Source organism: Phoca vitulina, unplaced genomic scaffold (genome assembly GCF_004348235.1).
Source record: "Phoca vitulina isolate PV1807 unplaced genomic scaffold, GSC_HSeal_1.0 scaffold18, whole genome shotgun sequence".
Lineage (NCBI taxonomy): Eukaryota > Metazoa > Chordata > Mammalia > Carnivora > Phocidae > Phoca > Phoca vitulina.
The window spans coordinates 28,798,573-28,820,218 of NW_022589721.1; the positions used below are offsets into that span (position 1 = coordinate 28,798,573).

Here is a 21,646-nt window from a genome sequence, read left to right on the forward strand (position 1 = left end):
CCTTGTGGACATACACCTGGCTGAGTTTAAAGGCCAGGAATAAGGTAGACACATAAATGGCTTCTCTCTGCTGGCATTATTTCTGCCCATGCCCTCCAGAAGTCATCCCTCTAAGAAATGAGAATTTTATTAAATTGGAAGGACTGAAACCTCAACATGAGCTATTGCTGAGTTGATGAATGACTGCCCTACTCTTAAAGTTACATGCCTTCCCTTCAGTAGCAATTAAAAGAGAAACCAGGAAGAGCAAATATAAGTTTCTCCTTACATGACATAAATCAGCTGGACAGGCCCTTGCAGAGCTGAAATACATCTATCAGGGTCTCCCATTAAATCAATTAGCAAGCAAGAGGGAGGACAGAGGAGGCCTGCAAAGTTCCTGGCAGCCTTCTCTAACAAAAGAGCCTGCCATTCTGGAGTCTGAATCCTCCCCTTGTCCTCATTTCTTTGGGCACAAAAACTGCTGGGAGTCAGGGGAAATGAATCATTTCATAGGAGAAAAAAAACAAACCAGCTGTCATTTGATTCACTAGGAACTCTGAACAGTGAGGGTTGTTCTTAGGCTTAACTTGAACCCAGATCCTTCTGTGGTCCACTGCCCAGTACAAGTGGTAAAAACCCTTTTGTCAGAAGATCAGTAATTTGTGTGTTTATTTCTAGGCAATGGGAATGATGTGCTTCAAATCATGTACGTTCTCTCTTCTCAGCCTTCTAATGACTGAGGGACCCTCACAGGCCTGGTTTAATAACATCTTAGCATCCCCACAGCAGTGCACTGTTTGTAGAGACCATTCAGGCCATTTGGGTTGATCTCACAGCAATCCAATAAGGTGGTGGCATGGCCATTATTATTCTTACTTAATAAATGATGAAATGAACCAAGTCTGTGAAGTAGAAAGTGACTCGACCTCAGCCACTCAAAATGACAGCAGAGGGATTAGAATGCACGGATGTTAGAAGTTTGGGAGTTTAGGAAGTGAGCAGCTAATAGCTTACATTCATGGCACTAAACGAGAGGTTCTCAGTGTGACTTGCTTACCACTGGAAGTAGAGGGATGCTTCCAAACATGCTGGTGTCTGGGTCCCCACCCCAGACATTCTGGTAAAACCAACGAGGTTGCAGCCTAAGCATCAGCTTTTGGAAGTTCTCTAGAAAAATCTAACGCATGACCAAGTTTGAGAATCACTGCACTGGATATTCACTACATTGCAGGTTGAGAAAAGGGGCCCTGGGTTTTTGGAGTCACTACAGTGGCCTGGTCGTGACTGGAGCCCAGTGACATCTGACTTCAAAGTTCATCATCTTTCCAACCTACTCAAGAATAACTCCAGCACCTGTTGGGTGCCCAGTAGTTTCCACAGAGCTTTCATTACCCACATCGCTTTGGTTCTCATGAGCACCGTGAAATGGAGTAGGGCGAGCCCTGGGACTGTCACGTTACAGATAAGGGAGTTTCGACATTTTTAATTTTCAGAAAAGAGAGATTGGCAGCAAATCCTATTCTTTCCATTCCTCACTCTTGAACTTTAAACCTCAGGCTGCCAACTACACAATGCTCTGAAGTCTGGCCATGAGCAAAATGAAACCACAATCTGATCCCCGTGGCTTTGGAAAGAGGCGGGAGGAGAGGCATCTGTTTGCTTTGTTACCTGGGGGAATGCAGCTGGTGCTAATCAAGTGAGGCAAAGTGGGAATGATTAGAGTCAAATACTTCGGCCCTATTTCTCAGGCCACTGCTCTATCCTAAGGTGACCGAACAATGATATTGATTGGATCGGAGACGTCAAGGGCTGAGGGCACAAGTCGGTAGTCAACCAAAGTTGTGAGCTTCTACAGGGAGTATGAGATGTAAGAAAGAAAAGCAGACAAGCTGGCTAAGCAGTTCACAATAAGCATGTAATCAACATAGGAAGAACTTGAGTGATTGAGCCACTTTCCAGGTCAGAACATCTTTGTTCCCAGATCCAAAGGGACACCATGCAAAATGGAAATTGCATCGTGGTGAAACAATGCAGTACTGTGGACCAACGTGTTTTCCTAATTGATCAGCAAAGTTTGAGCTTGTATGGAGCCTGGGGACTTGGGTCATTGAGTCCTTTGCCAGCTCGTCTGTGTTTGTATCCTCAGGCCCACAGAACTCCTGACGATAACGAGGGCTCAGTGCATGCTTCTGAATGAATGTGTTCCGGGACAGCCTGAGCACATGGCTGTGCATTTCCTTAGACAAAGTTGGGGTAAACTTTCTATTGTTTTCTTTAGACCCAAATTTAGCTGTAGCAATTGAATACTTTGTGTAGTGGGATTTGCTCTTATAGGACCTAAGCACAGTTTCTGGGCTACTGAAGTAAAGCCAGCACCATTGTCCTAGCAAAGGGCCTTGGGCAATTGTGACACATCTGTCTTCAGGCACTCAATTAGACTGTTCCTGAGTATGGTCGTTGGAGAATGATGGATCAAAGGGTCAGGAGATGTGTCAGTGTGGCTGCATTTCTATTTCATGAAGCTAAGGCTGCAGGACAGGGCTTTTAGATTAAACAACAATAATAAAAAGGTATGCCGGCTGCATGGAAGGCTCAGCACAGCACCACGTAGTGTCACCTCATTGATACGACACTACGCCATTTCTGCTCGCTGAGTTGGAGATGATCAGAGTAGTTTTTCTCAGAAAAACCTCTTATGCCTTCATTGTTTGTGATCCCTCAGTGGTTCCTCAATGATCTAGGATTGAGTTAGAGGTTCTTCAAGATCTCATAAAACACCTACCTGCTTTCTCCAGTGTGAGCATCCTCTGCCCTGGGATGCTTCATGCCGTCCCTTGCGGGATTATGCAAGCTATTATCTGCACAAATCTTGCACTTTCAACATGTTCCTAAATTCTTGAAGGTGAAAAACAACAACAAATGCTTACGAATTTTTAATATGTGCCAATCCCTCTTGTAAGCTTCTTACGTGCATTTATTCACTTGATCCTCACAATAACCTCACAATTAGTATCAGTGCCATAATTACACCCTGAGAAAACTGGGACAAAGAGAGGATAAAGCAGCATATTCAGCATGTGCACTCTCCAGTCTAGCTCCAGAGCCCACACTTAACTCACAGAACTTACTGCTTCTCCAAGAAGAGAGCAAAGGACAGCTCGCTCCCACTGCCCAGCTCATGCTTGGTGAATACTTTGTGTACTTCAGATGCAATGAACATTTTTTGAGTACCTCCTCTGCACTAGGGAATATGCTAGGCTTTTTACAAACACGCCGTCATGTATTTTGATCAAAATGCTGGGAGATAAATATTATTCCTATTTTTCCCACTACTCAAATCTGGAAACCAGGATTCAGGGCAGTTCAGTGACTTTCAGTGCTATGTGGGCCACAGAGCTATATGATTCCCTGGTCTGTGTGATCCTAAAACCAATGCTTGTAAGTAGTAGTTACCCTAGAAATACATAATAGATTCAACTTAGTTTGTGCAAATAAATTCCATTTACCACTTCAGGAATAAAGACCTAAGCATCACCAAGGTGGAGCAAATACCCAAGTAAGCAGCTAAATGGGAAGGGAGTAATTGTCTATGAGAGGGGGAGAATGGGGTGCATTGGACACCTCTTTCTTCCTATCAGGAGGCAGGGAGAGCAGTCAGAAAGCATTTGCTGTGGTCCAAGAGACAGAGGACAGAAGCCTACCCAGGACAGACGGCATAGTGATGGAGAGGAAGGGGCTGCCTGGGAAGCATCTAGATGGCGCACTGTGATTGTCAACCACTGGGGGACAACAGGAAACATGGATGATCCCCAAGTGTCTAACAGGAGAGACCCAGTGCTGCTACCACTGGACATGGAGATCTGCAGAGACCAGAGGAACTGGGTGGGGGTGGTAGGGGGACTGCTGATGAATTAAATCGTGGGCTGTTGCATTGCTCCCGGAAAGAAGCATTGCATTTCCAGTGCAGGACACCACTGCAATCTCTTCATCCTGAGGACTGACCAAGGAAGTGCAGAGGCAGCATGGACAGCATTCGCCTAAGTTCTTGAGTGAAGACAACACGGAGCAAAAGGCCCTGCCAACCCAAGTGGGATATGTTGTGAATGAGGTTGTAAACCTCGTTGTGTCAAGTTGCAGAGACGGTGGAACTGTTATCTTTGCCTATTCTAACTGCCTACCCAAGAGAGAATGAAACACAGGCACTCCTCTCCGGACTCCTGAGATTGTTGGTACTATGATCGAATCCAATGTCATCACTGCTCTGCGACTCAGGTATTTTAGCTGTAAAATGGAGGTACTATGTACCTCATTACTTTGTTTTGAGGTTGAAATTAGTTACTATATATAAAGCATTTAGAACAGTACCTGGAGCTTATTTAGTGTTTCTTACTCTCACTATCATTATTATTATTATTATTATTGCTGTTATGATATTTGAACAAAATGGGGCCATCTTGCAGTGGAGTAGAGTGGAGGGGGAGACCATGTGGAGGGGAGACTACCGATCTTTCAAATAGGTGAATCCGACTCTAGCCCAATTTGATCACTGGTGTTTTGGGGAATGTGAGCCTAGGCTAGGCAAGAAGCTAACCTCTCCCTCTGCCTGAAAGTGAGGCGCTCAGACAGACCACCTTTGCAAGGTCATGAATACTTCCCTCTGGCCAGCATGGGATGCTGTGAGAGGGGCTAGGTGAGAGGTCTCCAGGGAGAATACATGTCACCATGTGCCCATTCTAGGCTGGGATGGTGGGTGGGGTGACAGGCTCACTTGGAGACAGAGTCTGGTGTAGGTGCTCCATCAGTGTTTGGGGACAAAGCCTAAAAGGCTCTGTATTCATGCCAAGCTGTCACTTCTTTTGTGATGCTATGAACTGCTTTGGTTCTGGTCACCTTCTCTCCCAGCTCTTTTCAATAACATGCAAAGGTGAGGGCATGGAGGGAGCTGTAGCTAATGATATTTTATATCAGATGTACCTTATACGATCTGGGGGTCTTTCCAAGCCATTATGAACAATTGTGAGCAACAAAGGAAGCAATTACAGTTTTTGCCCTGTCGGATACATTTAAGCTGTGATTTATTGTTGTCAGCTGACTCAAAGTCTGCTTCTGTTCACCTTCTACCCACAAGAAAAATTTCCATAAGCAGTTCTGAGCCACTCCTCCCACCACGAGCTTTGGGGTTAGAGCATCATTCATTCCTCATTCATATCTGGCACCAACCCTAAAAGGATTTAAGTCTGGCTGCCACAACAAAAACAACGAACCTAAAAATAACATCCCAAACAGCTCCGACACCACTAAAACTTGGTGTAACTGTGTGTGGAACATTTCCTTTGTGCTGGGTTATGCCGAGTGGATTACAAACATCATCTCATTTATTCCTCTGGACGTCCATAGGACATAGACATCATCAACCCCATTTCATGTATAAAGAAACTGAGGCTCAAAGAGACAAGTTAACTAACTCAAGTTTGCCATTCTTGGATTCCATGTCAGCCCATTAACCACTTTGAACCTCTAATGTGTCCAGACTTGGGGCAAGTTATATGACAATTCTATCCCTCAGTTTCTTTGTCTTTCAGTAGCCATCTCAAAGTGTATAGTGAGGATTAAATACATTTTAATAAAATATAAGATACTTAACATACATACTCAGTGTGTTGGTTATTATCTCTGTCCCTCCTCTCCTCCATCCTTTGTTTTTTCCTTCTTTTCAACAACGTGTACGGAGCCCTTGATCCACACCAGGCATTAGTACATAAGACAGATTCCCCACGTTACAAAGGCGTCTCTTTTCAGCATTTGTCCTAACACAGAGAAGCTCTTGTTAACCAGAGATCTGTATAATTCAGCCTCTTCTGTTTGAGAAAAGGCAGAAGAATGGACTACACTGAACCTAACATACAGAACTAGATTTTAAAAATAGTAATGGCATGTATGACATTTGTCCAATCAGCCTCATTGCAAAGCACACAGCAGAATGAAGTGATCTCTTGTCTGTATTTCCTGCAAACAAATTTGTCGTGTACTTTGGGTAATTTTAAAAGCAGGATTAACTTCCAATTTGTTGGCACTTTTACCGAGGAGAAAAAGTAGAGAAAAATGAGACATCGAAATTAAATTAGCTCCCGATGCTGATATTCTAATCTCAATATCAAGCACAGAGTGTCCACACACCCACGGAGCTAAGAGTTAATCAAATTCCCAATAATAAAATATTTTTCTTCAGGTTGAACTGATTACTCATCAGTAAATGAAACTGAGCGGAAGAAAAGCCCGGTGTCTTAAACACACACATACAAACAGACATATACCAGCTCCACTCTCCATTGGCTTTAGGAAATGCCCCCTTTTGAGGAACGGGTTCTCTGCAGGCAAAGTCCTTTGTAGGTTTTGGACCTAAGAAGATGTAACGTGGTCCCTGCCCTCAAGGTCTACACAGTATGGTCCAGGAACAGACACAAGAAAAATCCCATTACTGACTGAGCATGCTGTAATGGAAGAGTAGGCAAGCTGTAAGAGGAGGTCAAGGCAATGAGGGCTTGTGGGTGTCTCAGGCCTGCAGGAAGTCTTCTCAGTGGAGTGGATGCTGCTGTAAGGAAGAAAAGAGACCAGTTCAGGCAGGGAGCAATGTTAGCTCAGCGTGCTCTCCTAAGAACTAAGCAGGAGTGGGGGGGGGGGGGGGCAGTGAGAGAGCTTCTACTCAGTATGACAGATCTTCCGTGCTGCCTCCACTCTCTCCCAAGGCCAGGGAAAAGGACACTCTGCTCTTCTCATTGCTTTGGCAATTTTGGATAACCAAAGAATATCCCATCTCAAAATGAAAATCTCTACTTGCCTTTCTGTGGTCTAATTTTCTAATTTCTTTGGGATCTGTCCTTTTGTTCTGAAACATTGCTATTTCTTTAAACCTCAGTTTCCAAAGTGCAGCTGTCTGAGACATGGGCATTTAGATCAGGAGGCTTCTTCTCCTAAACCACTCCCCAATATGCCTGGCCCAAGTGGTTGTTATCTCCTTTCTTTGGGAATTAAGGACAATAATGATGGCTAAGCTTTGAAGTTTTAAGATCAACAGATATCCTGAGCTTCATCATCACCATGTGAATATTATGCTTACCCTCCAAAAAATCCCACCTCCTAGACGTCCAGGTCATCCAGACTCCAACCATGTTCATTCAAGTAAAGACTTATTGGTTTCTGAGCTGCTTACACACAGTCTTGTGTTTCATGAACTTGCTTTCCCTGTGTCCCAGTCTGGCTGTCATATCCATTAATATTGCAAGTTAGGTTATCAGTGCATCTAGGAAATAATAAAACTCACCTACCGAGTCTTTGGATGCTGATAAGGTTTGATATTAGTCTGACTTCATCTCCCTCTCTGAGTCCCAGATCCTTGACCTTTGAAGGTCAAAACCATTCCTGCATTTGGATGTATAAGATAATCTTTGATAAGCAAAAGAACTGGCCACACAGATAGACTGATCACATAAAAAGACTTTAATAAAATTTTAACTTCCACCAAAATATGGGGAGATTGTCCTTGAAATCCAATTATTCATCCACTAGATTGTGTCCAACTTCACTGGTCAACCTATTTAGGTTAAAATCTTCTCTGTGGAGACTCTTACTCCAATTCCTCCCCATTGGATTTAGATATTGGCAGGTTGGTCTTTGGGAATAGGACCACAGTCAATGATTCATTTTCAGTAATATGGGAAATCATGAATCAACTATTGACACATTTTTTTTTTTTAGAAATAGGAAATCTGTGCCTCCGTAGCATGCTGTCCCAACAATGCCAAATTCTGAACTTCTTAATCTTTTTATTTACAATTCTACTGCGTCTGGTTCTGAAAATACAAGTTCAACGCCACTTATCTGAACTCCTTGGAGTCAGATATTTTTTTTTTTTTAAAGATTTTATTTATTTATTTGACAGAGACACAGCGAGAGAGGGAACACAAGCAGGGGGAGTGGGAGAGGGAGAAGCAGGCCTCCCGTGGAGCAGAGAGCCTGATGCGGGCCTTGATCCCAGGACCCTGGGATCATGACCTGAGCCGAAGGCAGACGCTTAACGACTGAGCCACCCAAGCGCCCCGGAGTCAGATATATTTTGAAATTCAATTGTTTAAAATATTGAATGGGTACGCTATATGTCACATATACTCAAGGGGTCTGGGGCAACACTGCCATCAGACAAAGCAATACCGTACTGCATACATATCTACACTTCTGGGAATATCAGTTGTCACTGGTTCTCATTGTAGGGGATCTTTTGTCCTAGGTTAGAGCTATTTCCTTAAGGTAAGGGGATCATGGTTTTTCTTCTCACAAGGAAATGGAAGTAAAAGTCTTGTCTAAATGCTCACTATAAAACTATATTTACAAATACAGCATGTACAACTCAAAATCTGACCACCCGAACCTCATAATTGGTTCCTTATCTGCCCTACCTATAGGGTCTGCCAGAATATTCTTTAATACTTAGATATCTTCCCCTGTCTGCCATTTTGTTCATTTGTTCATTCAACAATTATTTATTAAGTACTTAATAAATATCGGGCACTATTTGAAGCATTAGGAATACAGCAGTGAACAAAACACACAAAATCCCTGCCTTCATGGAATTTATAATATGGTGTGGGGAGAGGGACAATAATTAAAATAAATGTGTGTGTTTGCATGTTGAAATGTTAAGAAAATGAAAGCATGGAGGAGGTTGGGATATGAGGGGTTGTGGGGGTTGTAATGGTAAGTAATATAATTTTGGAAAGCCTCATTGAGAAAGTAACATTTGAAAGAGGGAAAAACAGCAAGTGTTGAGACCGTAAGGGAGAAGTGTACTTGCAGAGTTTGAGAAATAATGAGAAGACCAATGTGGCTGAACAAAATGAAAGGAAAAGTAAGAGATGCAGCCAGAGAGCTGGGGGACCTAGGGCAGATTCTGTAGCACCTGGCCAAACTTGGTGTTGTCCTTTACTCTGAATCAGTGGGAGCCAGTAAAAGGCTTTGAGGAGAACAGTGTCTGCCCACTGTGTTAAGAAGAGACCAGAGAAGAGTGAGGGCAGAATCAGGAAGACAGTGGAGTGAACATGTCTTGGACTCACCTACCTGATGAGGTAAGTCTTCATCTTTTTATCTTGCAGATTGAGCACAGGGGGACCTGGCCTTACGTCTACATCTAGAGAAAATATTTCCTACCCGATGCTTCCTCCAAATACCCAGAGTTGGAAAGATCAGATAAGTGAAAGCAATAGAGGAGAGTTAAGATTTAAATCAAAGGAAAATCATTCATCATAGGAAAATCACTCAGAAACTCCATGGTCCAAGTCTTGGTCCATAAATTGGACCAAACCTGGAGCCAGCACTCAGAGTCAAGTTTTAATGAGATGAGGTCAGGATCCAGAAAGTGGACCTAGATGATGGTGGAAACAACAGTGGTTCTTTGCCACTTGCCTATAGGGCCTGCTGGTGTGGGGAATGTTGTTGGGCTGGGATGGCTCGAAGGACCCAAGCAAAGAAGACTCCTCTCTCCATGGCTCACTAAAGTGAGGCAAGGAGAGTAAGAAAAAAGGAAAGTATGCAAACAGGTACTACAATAACGTCTCAGACCCTTCAGTGTGTCCTGCTCTGCTCAATAACCTCACCAAAACGAGGACAGCCACATGGTTGGAAGCAGCAGGGTATTGGGAGAAGCACACATTTGATGTGAGAATTGTGTTGAGTCTTAGATCCACCATCACTAATCAGGAGACTTGAGGCAAGTTCTCTACCGTATCCAAGTCTTGGTTTTCTTATATGTGCAGGGAAATAATCATATTTGTATTTTTTGAACAAACAACAATATTTTATTCCACATAAATCCTAACACCTCCACTGCTGTTACTCAATGAATGTAATTACTGTTATAACTGTGAGCTGCTCAACCCAAAAATCTGTCCATTATGGGAAAAGTCTTAGGAAGGCATTCCACTCCATGGGAAAAACCTTAAAGCCTGTGGAGTTCCTTCTAACATATTTTTCTTAATAAATTTAAAAAATATAACATATAATATATTCAATATATAAAAATTATAAAAATTGTAAATCTTTTGACCAGGAACATTTGAATTTATTGTTTTATCTTTGAGAGCTTGGTTTTTTATTCTGCCTAGAGAATATCCAGGTCTGAGATGAACTTTTCTGTCCCCTAGGGACTAGAGCATGAGTTTTCTAGTTGTGTTGAGGAAGCAACAATACTACCTTCTGAGCATCTCTGGCATCCAAATTAGTTATATTTTATGTATGACACCATATTCATGAAATTTTATTGTGCAAAACAGTTCACAGTTTGCTCTCACAAAAAGCAGCATACGTTGTCATGTCCTGTCTACAGAGTACCATGGAGGCTTCCACGGGGCACAGAATGAATGTAGCATTTGAGGCTAGATTGATGTTCTGCTACCACCTGGCATGTATATCCAGTTGTGATGCTGCTAATTCCTGTTATTTCAGCTAATTGTCCTCAAGGGATCTTAACCTCCCCATCTATAAAATCAAAATATTAATGCATACTGAGATCATTGTTGTGAGGATTAAATGCAAATAAATTACATGTGTCTAAAGAGAAATTCCAAAATATACAAAAGCAGAGTCACAGGAATCATTTTAAAGTGGCTGGGAAAATACAGTTATTTGATACATAGCATTGGAATGATTTGTTAATCATGTAAAATTACAAAGTGGGATCTGAAACTCATACCATAAACTGGGATAAAATTAGGAGGGATTAAAGATTTAAATGTAAAAATGAAACCATGAACGTAGTGGGAAAAAATTATTTTTTCATTCAAGAAGTATTTTCTGAGTGCCTATCGTACGCCAGGATTTAGAAGTGCTGGGGGTGTAGTGTTGATCAAAAGAAACAAAACCTCTGCTCCTTTTCGGCCTACATAGTGGAGAAGGGAGGAAATGGGCAACAAATGAATGAATAAAATAAATTAATAAATTAAAATGCACATAAAAGAAATGAACAATTCCTGCAGAGAGAAAGAAAGGGGAATGAGACAACAGAGATTGGGGCGGGGAGTGAGGCTGTACTTTCCAGTAGGACTCACGGACGTCTTTGAGAAGGTGGTATTTGAGTCAACACCTGCAAGAGCCAGGGGGGTGGTCTCGGGCAGACGAAAAGAGCAAACACAGGAGGCCTAGGATGGAAGAAGTACTTGGTCCTCTTGGAGTGTGGACGAAGTTTCTAACCATAATTCAAACTCCAGAAGAAATCATCAAATAAAAAAGTAAAGTCATTTGCATTGGTAAAAAAATATAATTAGAGACGAAGAGGACAGCTTTAATCCATTTAATAGAGTAAGGGGAAAAATCCTTAATACAAAAAAGATGAAGAGAAAGTTCACAGAAAGGGTTCTTTAACCTATGAGAAGATGCTTAGCATCGTTTGCAATAAGATGCATGGAAGTTAAAACTATACTGAGTTGTTATGTTCACCTATTGTCAAATATTGAAAAGGTAGTGATTGTACTCTTTGGCAAAACTGTGGGGGAATAGACCCTTTCACTATGACTTATAGAAACACAGAACCACATATGAAGGGCAGTGTCTATCAAACTGATAAATTCATATGTTTTTTGTTCCATAAATTCTATTTCTGGGAATTTATCTTACTGTGTTAATTGCTCATATGTAAGATGATTTATAAATGATTATTCACTACAGCACTGTTTATAGCAACACGAGAGGAAACCATGTAAATGTCCATTAATAGGGCATTTGTGAAAATAATTGTGATACTTTCATGTAGCCAACTGTTAAGTTGCTATAAAAGAGAATGGAGAAAAATGTCCATGTGAAAATATCTCTAAAATATAGTAAGTTGTGTAGAGTGGTATCTTTTGTATAAAAATGAAGAAAAATAAGAATATATACTTTCATTTGCTTTCTTATGCATAGAGAAACTCTAGAAAGACACATAAGAAACTGTATTAAAAGGGGTTACTTGTTCAGGGGAGGAGAGAGAGGGAAGGAAGAAAGATTTTTCTCTGTAGTACTTTTTATTTTGAATGAACTTAATGGATTACTTATTCAAAATTAATTAAACTATATGATTAAGTTTAAAATGCAGCACTCAATTTATATCTGCTATTATAATTATTAATATTAAAATTGATATTAATATTAGATATCCTGAGTTTTAGTGAGTCTCTGATACAAGCTAACTGTTTGGACTCTGGCAAATTCTTGTAATTACTCTAAACTTTTCTAATTCATAAAATGTTAATTTTTGAGGTTACTTCCTCCTTTAACATCATAGTGACAGAAAACGAATGGGCATTTGAAGAGCGATGTGGTATGCACTGGGACTTTCTAAATCAGCACCACAGTAATGCCAAGTATTTCTTTTTTTCCATTTCAGAGATGAGGAAATTACAATGTAGATTACATAAATAACTTGTTCAGAGACCCAAACCCTATGGGTAGCAGAACTGAATCATGGACCCAGGCTCTCTATGACTCCAAAGTTCTTGTTCTTACCACTACCCAGGGGATACTTTCTAACCTAAAAGAACCTGATCAAGAATCAGAGGCCAGGGATGCCTGGGTGGCTCAGTTGGTTAAGCGATTGCCTTCGGCTCAGGTCATGATCCTGGAGTTCCAGGATGGAGTCCCGCATCGGGCTCCCTGCTCAGCAGGGAATCTGCTTCTCCCTCTGACCCTCCCTCCTCTCATGCTCTCTCTCTCTTATTCTCTCTCTCTCAAATAAATAAAATCTTAAAAAAAAAAAAAAAGAATCAGAGGCCAGTACCAAGTGAAAGATAGAAGGCTTGGTTCCAGGCTTCATTCCTGCGTTAGTTCTGCTTGAATTGGAAGTTGGAAAACCAGCAACTGTCAGAGTCAGACCTGTTGGGTTTCTGTGACATTTTACTGGTCATGGCAGTTTGTTAACATTGTCATCCAGGGCAGAAGGGCCCACATTTACCATTGAGTAGAGTGGCTTTAGTTTTTCCTCTTGAAACAAGTTCCTCCTGCTGCCATATTCCTTGGGTCTGGAGTTCATGCCACATTGGTCCAATTTCTGCCACGTCCTTTTGGACATTCTTTGAGACCTGCCTGCAGGGCTATAATAGGTTAGCTGCAAATCCTGACCACAAAGCCCTATATCCATGATAGAGTCTTCACCATGGGGTGGACTGGACAAGCCGTTAATCTGTAGAGACCATGGTTGAAATACAAAGAACAAATGTGAAATATAGTTATAAGGGAGGAAATGACTTCAAGGCTAGAAAATTAGTTTCATGGATTGGATTCAAAGAAGAACCCAGATAATAATGGAGAATGAAAGCTAGAGGTCAGGGTCAGAAAAACCAGTAAAGAGACCAGGAATGAGGAGAGCCTGATAGTATCTGTTCTTCTTTGGTATTGATCACATGTCATGTACTGAACTTGCTGGTCCTACGACAAAAAGTTGGACTGCTAGATTGCTTCCAAATGTATCTCTCTCTCTCCTGAACCTGATCATCTCTCCCTCCCTCCCTTTCTCTCCCTCCTTTCTTTCTTTCTCTTTCTCCCTTCCTCCCTTTCCCTCTCTTCCTCCCTTTTCCTCCCTCCTTCCTTTCTTTCTCTTCCTTCCTTCCTCCCTCCCTCCCTTCCTTCCTTCCTCCCTCCCTCCCTCCCTCCCCTTCCTCTTTCTTTCTGCTTTTTCCTCCCTTGGGATTTATTGAGATATAATTGACACATGACATTGTACAAACTTACAGTGTTCAGCATGATGATTTCATATTTGTGTATGTTGTGAAATGATCGCCACAATAAGGTTAGTCAACACACCCATCACCTCACATAATTGCAATACATATATATATATATATAAATATAAATATATATATATATATATAAATATAAATATATATATATTTTGTGTGTGTGGTGGAAACATTTTAGATCTACTCTCTTAGCACCTTTCAAGTATAGAATATGGCATTGTTAACTACAGTTACTGTGCTGAATACTAGACTTCCAGAACTTACTCATCTTCTAACTAGAAGTTTGCACTCTTTGACCAACACCTCCTCATTTTCCCTATCCCCCAGCTCCTGTTTCTGTTAGAACTTTCTCTGTTCCTATGTTAGAACAAATTGACTATGCTTCTACAAGTCAAAAACATGGATTTTTCCTCTTTTCCTTCCATCTCCTGGTTCCCTGTCCTTCACTGTGCAAGTTGCTGCTACCATGTTTGGTAGCAAGAATCAAAGTCACATTTTTTTCCAGGCATCAGGCGACTCAAGTAGTTGATGAAGTTTAAAATCTCAGGAAATCTGAGTGGTGTTTCAGTCCTGGCACTTTTTTAACTATACACTTAGGCTATTTCTCATGGCTGATATGACTCAAGGAGATATATGTGGGATGCATAGAAAGACAGAGAGATAGGTATTCCAGGGTGGGCCAGAGTTTGAGAGGCATTTGCTAAGAAAAATCTTCACCCTTTTATTATGTGTCTGGCCAAGACCTATGATTTAAGTGGCTCTGTGTTTGAGAATCAGACAAAACATTCCTAGAGCTTAGATGATGACTTAATTGTGCTGGGCAATTTAGATGCACTTAGAAGTGACAATACCTCCATGTCCAGCCTTGGCAGAAAGGAAAACATCATTTATCAGAATGGCTTCCAAACTGCTCTGTTTTGTGTAAGCTTGCCCGTAGGTACTCATCAGTGTCGAGGCCGAGTGCTGTGGGGAATGTTTCTGAGAGTAGCCAGGAGGAAGAGTGTTTACTTAGCTTTCACTTGAAACCCTGGAACAATGCTGGTGGCGAATGGATGCTCCTATATGCTGTGGTCTTGCAGAGAGGAAAGGAGGGCCGATGTTTTTAATCTCAGCCTCCGGTATGCTCTGGAAACCAACGATTAATTTCCCAATTGCTGCAGGGTTGCTTTAGGATTTTTTTTTTTCCATTTTAATTTTATTTTAAAGCTGGGACATTGCAAGCCTCTGTAAACAAAGTAATCGATCAATGGCCATCAGCAATTCTTGTGAGAGGGCAGAATATTTGATGGATTCCAGACAATAGGAGAAAACATAGTGCAAGCAAGTTGAATAAATTAATGGGCTTTAATATCTATGGAAATAAAGGTCCCCTCAGGTGTTCTTAAAGGAGCACATTCATTTTTGCTCTGAGGCAACTAGCTCTTTCACAGGCCACGTGGAGGCGATGATGTGCAGAAGCTTCTCATTTACAGCCTCCAGTTCATCTAGAGCTTTCTTGCATTTGTAATTAGACCCTGCATTTGGATTACAGGCAGCAGAGATGTTCCTTGTCTATTTTTAATTTTCATCAAGCCCCTGAATGTTACTGCTGGAAGAAGATGTTTCTGTTTTCTTGCACCCTGACCTTCTTCCATGAGAAATAAAGACTCTGGGTCCCAGAGATGAGAAGTGATTTACTCAAGGGAACAACTGCTTATTGCCAGAGCCAAGCTTTAAGTTCAAGTTTTCTGCCTTCAAGTCCAATGATCTTTCCCCTCCATCACATCACAACCCTCTCCAGGTTTTATTTAGGTAACTGTAATGTGAACTCTATTATGGCCGTGTCCTCTTACTGTGCCTCCTGCTTTCCCCGATCCCCTTTCTCATCCACCTTTCAAACGGCCTCCTGCTTAAATTCCCCAAGCAGATTTTGTCCTTAGCAGAACCAGAGAGCCTCGAATCAGAGTTCAAAATTCTTTTATATGTTTCCACTGTTGACTATTTTAAATACTATCTGTATTCTGACATTTATACACTATGTATACCCTTGCATGGCATATCGCAATCTACTACTCATCATGTGTGCTCCGTACTCCAGCCAGAACATTCTGTTCCTGTGCAGATATGTAAGTTGACTCATACTCTTCCTTTAGCTGTTGGCCTCTACCCACAGCATCCCTTAAAATCTTACCTGGTTTTCAAGATGTTTATTAGATGGCATTTCCTTTATGTAGCTGTGACTGCTCTCTACACCTCTAGCCTTCCTTCCCGTGCACAGTCTTCCATGCTTGCTCTGTTTCTGGAATGACCTCAGAATCCACTTACTGGAGATGGTAGAGCCCAGGTGGAAAGAAGCTGGATCCCTAAATTATCACTCCAAGGAGACTTGCTCCTAGCCAGAACAACCATTTTGGACTTTATATGAGTGAGAAACAAGGTTCTACTTTGATGGCCACATAATTTTAGGGTTTACTGTAACTAACACAAAACAATAATCAAACTATAGAACAAAGTAACGAGTTAAATAAGTGAACTTCAGAAGGCAAGGTGGGAAGTGATCTGACTGAGGATTATGTGTTTTTCTGGCTAAATGGTAACTAATTACCTCGAAGCCAAAGAGGAAAAATCAGATAATTTATAGCAGGTGTGTTCCAAATCATACAGATCTTCCTCAATTTATGAAGCGGTTACATCCCAATAAACCCTTCCTAAGTTGAAAATATCGTATGTTGAAAATGCATGTAATACTCCTAACCCACCGAACCTCACAGCTTAACCACACCTACCTTAACCGTGCTCAGAACTTTGACATGAGCCTACAGCTGGGCAAAATCAGCTAACACACAGCCTATTTTATAATAAAGTGTTGACTGTCTCTTGTAATGTATTGGATACTGTGTTGGAAGTGACAAATAGAATGTGTGTGTGTGTGCAGAACTGTTGTCTATGTGTCGGTTGTTGACCTTGTGATCTCTGGTTGACAAGGAGCTGTGGTTGCTGCCACCCCCCAGCACCAGGACAGGATTGTCCCACATATTGCTTGCCCTAGAAAAGATCCACACTCAAAATTTCAAGTACGGTTTCTACTGAATGTGCATTGTTTTGCACCACTGTAAGGTCGAAAAATTGAACAGTGTAAATTGGGGACCATCTGTATGCATTTAAAATTAATGAACTTGGCTGCAGCCAAAAGTGGTGTTAGAAATACAGGTGGACGGAGAGGCTGCTTATAGAGACTTTCTTCCCAAGGAGTCTCTGAAATGAGTTTTACTTAATCATGTGCTGGTTAAATAGCACCTAGCTAATCTTAATAAAATGTACTGACGATGTCTAGAGCATGCTTGATGGCGCCGGACTGGTAAGCTACTCTCAATACACCTGCATTCTTCTGCCCCCAAAGGGAGAGCTTCTGCTTCCAAAAAAACACTTATATTTGTGTCAGTGTACCTGTTGTTGTATTGATACACTGAACTAATTACTGTGTAAATAATGAAATGTGAGCGCAAAGACAAAATAATTGTTTCTATGACAATAGTAAATGCTTTGGGAAGATTTGATGAAGGTGAGTAGTTGAAAAAATTATGGTTGAATCAGTAAAAGACTGAGGAAAAAAAAACATTGAAAAACCCAGAAGTCTGTATTCATATTACTTTCCAAGTATTTTTACATTTTTACTCTACTGTCAAAAAATTCATATTGGAAACCAAAGACCATACATTATGAGTGTCATCTATTCAAGAAAGTCTAAGGGAAGTGTAATTAATTGGGGACCTGTTTCCAAATCAAGACCTTGGATGTACATCTGAACCTTGGCAAATGAAGTTTTTTATTTTTTAAGTTAATATAAAATGTTTAAAGTGTGTATGCATCATTTTTATGATCCTCTCTTTAATGAACTTTTTTGATTAATTAGTCTACTATAGCATCTCTTGTTTATTGGCTACAAGGGCCTCGGATGAATTTTGAGTCTCTTTTAAGCCACTGCTCCTCTCAGAATTCTGCCCATAGCACGTGCTCCATTTTTGCACCCCTGGGCTTCTAACCTGGACACACCTTTTCAACACGAGTGTTAGAACAGTTCCAGTAACTCCTGTCGATTGTGAGGCACTTGAAGGGAGGACTAAGTCCTTGAGCTTTATTTTCCCACTTCCCCAACCAGTGTCTGGTGCATTTTATTTCCACTGCTATGTAAGTACCTTATTTATTTTTTAAAGATTTAATTAATTAATTTATTTATTTAGAGAGCAGGGGGAGGGGCAGAGGAAGAGGAGGGAGAATCTCAAGCAGACTCTGCACTGATCAAGGAGCCCACATGAGACTCGATCCCACAACCCTGAGATCATGACCAGAGCTGAAATCAAGAGTCTAACACTTAACCGAGTGATCCAACCAGATGCCCCCACTGCTATGCAAGTAATTTAACTGATGATCTCCACATGGACATTTAAGAGACATTTCAAGCATCACCTGTCCATCCTGCTCTTCACACACTCTTCCATGCCCAGCTCAGTGAGCAGTGACTGCAACCTTCTCGTGCTCAGACCCAAATCCTTGAGTCATCCTTGGATCTTCTATCTCTCTTATAACTGGCATCTGATCTTTTAGCTACCCTTGCTAACTCCTGTCCCTTCACAATCGATCCAATTTTGCCACTTCTCACCCCCTCTACCAGTGCCACATGGCCCGAGACCCCTTCCTCTCTCATCTGGATCATTGCAATAGCCTCTCAACTGGTCCCTCTGCTGTCACCTTGTCTTGTCCCTACCCTCCTCTCAATACAAGAATCGGAATCCTATTTTTGAAACCTATGTTAGAACATATCACCCTTTCCTCAAAGCCCTTCTTTAGCTCCCCAGATTACTCACAGTAAAAGATGTTCAATAAATATTTTTTAAATGAATGACTAACTTACTGAATATTCACTGAATATTCACAATAATTCACAATGCTATTATAACTGTAGTAGCAATTCCCATAGTAATAAAAATAATAGCGACTTTATAACTGTAGTAGTACTTGCCATAATTCTCAGAAGAGATAACAGCAAAGATAATGGGAAAAATAAGAGGCTCTGCCTAGGACTGAGATGTCTGTATAATGCTCACAAGCCCATTTGGCTGCCCAGCATGTGGCCACATGTGGGTTATGAAGGTGTCATATCACTGCACAGAGCATGGGGCTAGAACGGTGGCCTTGGGAGCTCAAGACTGAAAGGCCTGGGACAACACCATGTTGGGAGGTTTGGATTTTATTTTATGACAAATGCAGAATATCACCAATGCTCAAACCATGATCAATGAAGGATGGGAATCAAATCATCTCTCTATGCAAAGGCCACTAATGGTATTATCAGTATTGGACCCTGATGATTTTTAGTTAAATGTATGGGTAAATGAATGAATGAATGAATGGAATAAGCCATCTGACTATTTGAGAGGAAGGACACTAGAATTTATTTGCCACCTATTAAATTTCAGCTACCTTGCTAACTGATTTTATGCCATTTAATCTCTACCAGCTATTAGTATAACTAATTTCCATCATCAGTCAGGGAAACTGAGTATAAGAGACTCAAAGTGATGACAGCAGAGTTTGGTTAAAGAGCATGGCTTTTGAGATCAGCCAGTGACCACACCCTACTCTGACTCATCTGTCCTTGGAAAGTATACTCAAACTTTCAGAGTTCACTTGGCTTCTCTGTAAAATGGTAATATTGGAACCTCTTACTGGGTTGATGTGAAGATTGAATGAGTTAAAATAAAATGATTCCTATAGTATTCATCACACAATGGAATGGTTGTATTGTTATTGTTCAACTGTATGGTAAAGTTGGGTTTTGAATACTTGTCTCTTTTCAAATAGTGCATCAGGCTTTGTGATGGTTAATTTTATGCATCAAGTTAGGGAGTGTTTTCAGATGAGATTAACATTTAAATAAATAAACTCTGAGTAAACAGATTGCTTTCAATTCAGCTGAAGGCCCGACTAGAACAAAAAGACTGGCCTCCTCAAGCAAGAGAGAATCCTCCAGCAGACTGTTTTCAGATCTCATCTGCACAGTGGGCTCTCCTGGGTCTCCAGGTTGCCAGCCGACCCTGCAGATTTCGGACTCACCAACTTCCATAATCCACACCTTCATGACTGTTGAATGCTGTTTTCCACCTGCTTCTTTTTTCCCAACTGGTGAACTCCAGTGCATTTTGTCACACCCAGCTCAGCTTCCTTCACCTCTCAAAGCCTTGTGACAGTCCCTTTACTCTCTCACTTCCTGCTCTCTCCTCCTTGGCTCATCCACTTTTACTTCTTTTTAAGAGCTTACTTGATTATGTCCATCTCTGATACATTTTTGTGTCTTGAAGGCTGTGGTAGGTCCATGTACTTCGTGTTAGTAAGTGCTCATGTGGTCAGCGAGCTCACAGATGCTGGAACTTCAGCATCTCCTCTGAGCCACATGTGAACATGCCCAGTAGAGCCACCACCTCGTGCAATGTCTAGCAGGCTCCTCTCTCACTTGTTCTGTTCAAAACAGACAGCTTGGGTTGCGCATTGCTCCCTTGCACTTTGAAGCCTACTGTTCCTCTAATGTCCCTCATCCCAGGAGATGGCACCTCTGTCTACCCCATTTTTGAGTCACCTTTGCCTTTCCTTTTCATTCACAACTCACATGCAGTCTGGCAGCAAGCCCCCGACACTACACCCATCAACCCAAATGTGGGCACATCTGACCAGCCTCTGGATGGCCACCCTCATCTGGCCACCATCCCCTGACTCAGAGTACTGTCTGATTTATCCTCTCAGAGTTGGTCCTCTTCTCTGTACATCAGCCAGCATGATCATTTCAAATGTAAATCCACTCCCTCAACATCTTCTATGGTTCCTCTCAAACTATCCAACCGTCTCCTTAAGATAAAAATCTGACATTCTTCCCACGGCCTAGGAGGTCTTGGTGACCTGCCCTCTGCCCCTTCTCCAGGGTCATCCCCTACCTTTTTGCCCTTGCCCATTCTTGCTTGATCCTTCAGAGTCCTCCAGCTGGTTCCCACATTGGGGGTGTCACCTGCTTTCTCTCACCTGAACTGGCCCTTCCAGGGCTTCCTTCTACTTGCTTTTGGGTATCAAACTCAAATACCACCTCTGCAGAGGAGGTTTTCCTGACCTCTCCCTATCTTAGGAAGCACCCACGTCCCATCAGTCCCTACCATTGGACACTTTATTTGATGAATAACTTTAAATATTAGCAGAAATAGTATTACTTGTTTGCTTGTGTTTCTCCCCCACTCAAGTGGGAGCTCCATGGGAGCACAAGACTTTTGTTTTTTTTTGATCTATGTTTGCTCAGTGCCTAGAACATGCCTAGCACATAGTAGTAGACAATGATTATGTGCTGAATAAATGAATTGAAAGAACAATGTTTATTAGGTTTGGATGCTTTGGTTTGAGTGGCTGTTTTTTTCCTCTTTAAATGTATTCACCATGCTCTTGGCAGAACACAGGAGAGTGAATATAAGTCAGATGATATATGGGAAAATGAGAAAATAAAAAGGAAAAACTGCTGAGCTCCTGAATAGTGAATCTTAAGGGGGAACTTTCTTATTTTCAATATCTTTATTTCCTGGAATAGAAATAGAATATCTTCGTTTGGAAAGGAAAGCCCAGTGGAACTTGCAAAACATGAAAGAGAATTGCTTTGCCTTTTTGGATTTTGTTTTGTTTTGCATTGCTTCGGTGTATAAAAAGAGGTTTCCATGCATCTTTATTAAGTCAATGTTTGCAATAACATTATCCTCAGGGCAGTAAGAAAGAGGTTGAAAGCACTAGAAAAGAGCACTAGGCAAGAAAAAGCCACCAGTGTCTCAGAACTACTCTGTGCTCATTGCTTCACAGTAATTGTTATAGTAGTTGAAAGTTATTGAGGAATTCACCATTGT

The 21,646-nt window shown here is 41.4% G+C and overlaps 1 long non-coding RNA gene across 4 annotated transcripts in view; it reads left to right on the top strand.

The window, feature by feature from the left end:
• LOC116639444 overlaps positions 1 to 21,646 on the top strand; it is a 208,622-nt gene that overhangs the window by 30,544 nt on the left and 156,432 nt on the right. The window contains exon 3 of one of the 4 annotated variants that reach the window (XR_004300842.1): positions 8,973 to 9,208. The exons of the other annotated variants lie outside the window; for them this stretch is intronic. This is a non-coding gene — a long non-coding RNA (uncharacterized LOC116639444). Of the gene's footprint in view, positions 1 to 8,972; positions 9,209 to 21,646 lie in introns of those variants that run through there. 4 annotated transcript variants of the gene reach the window in all.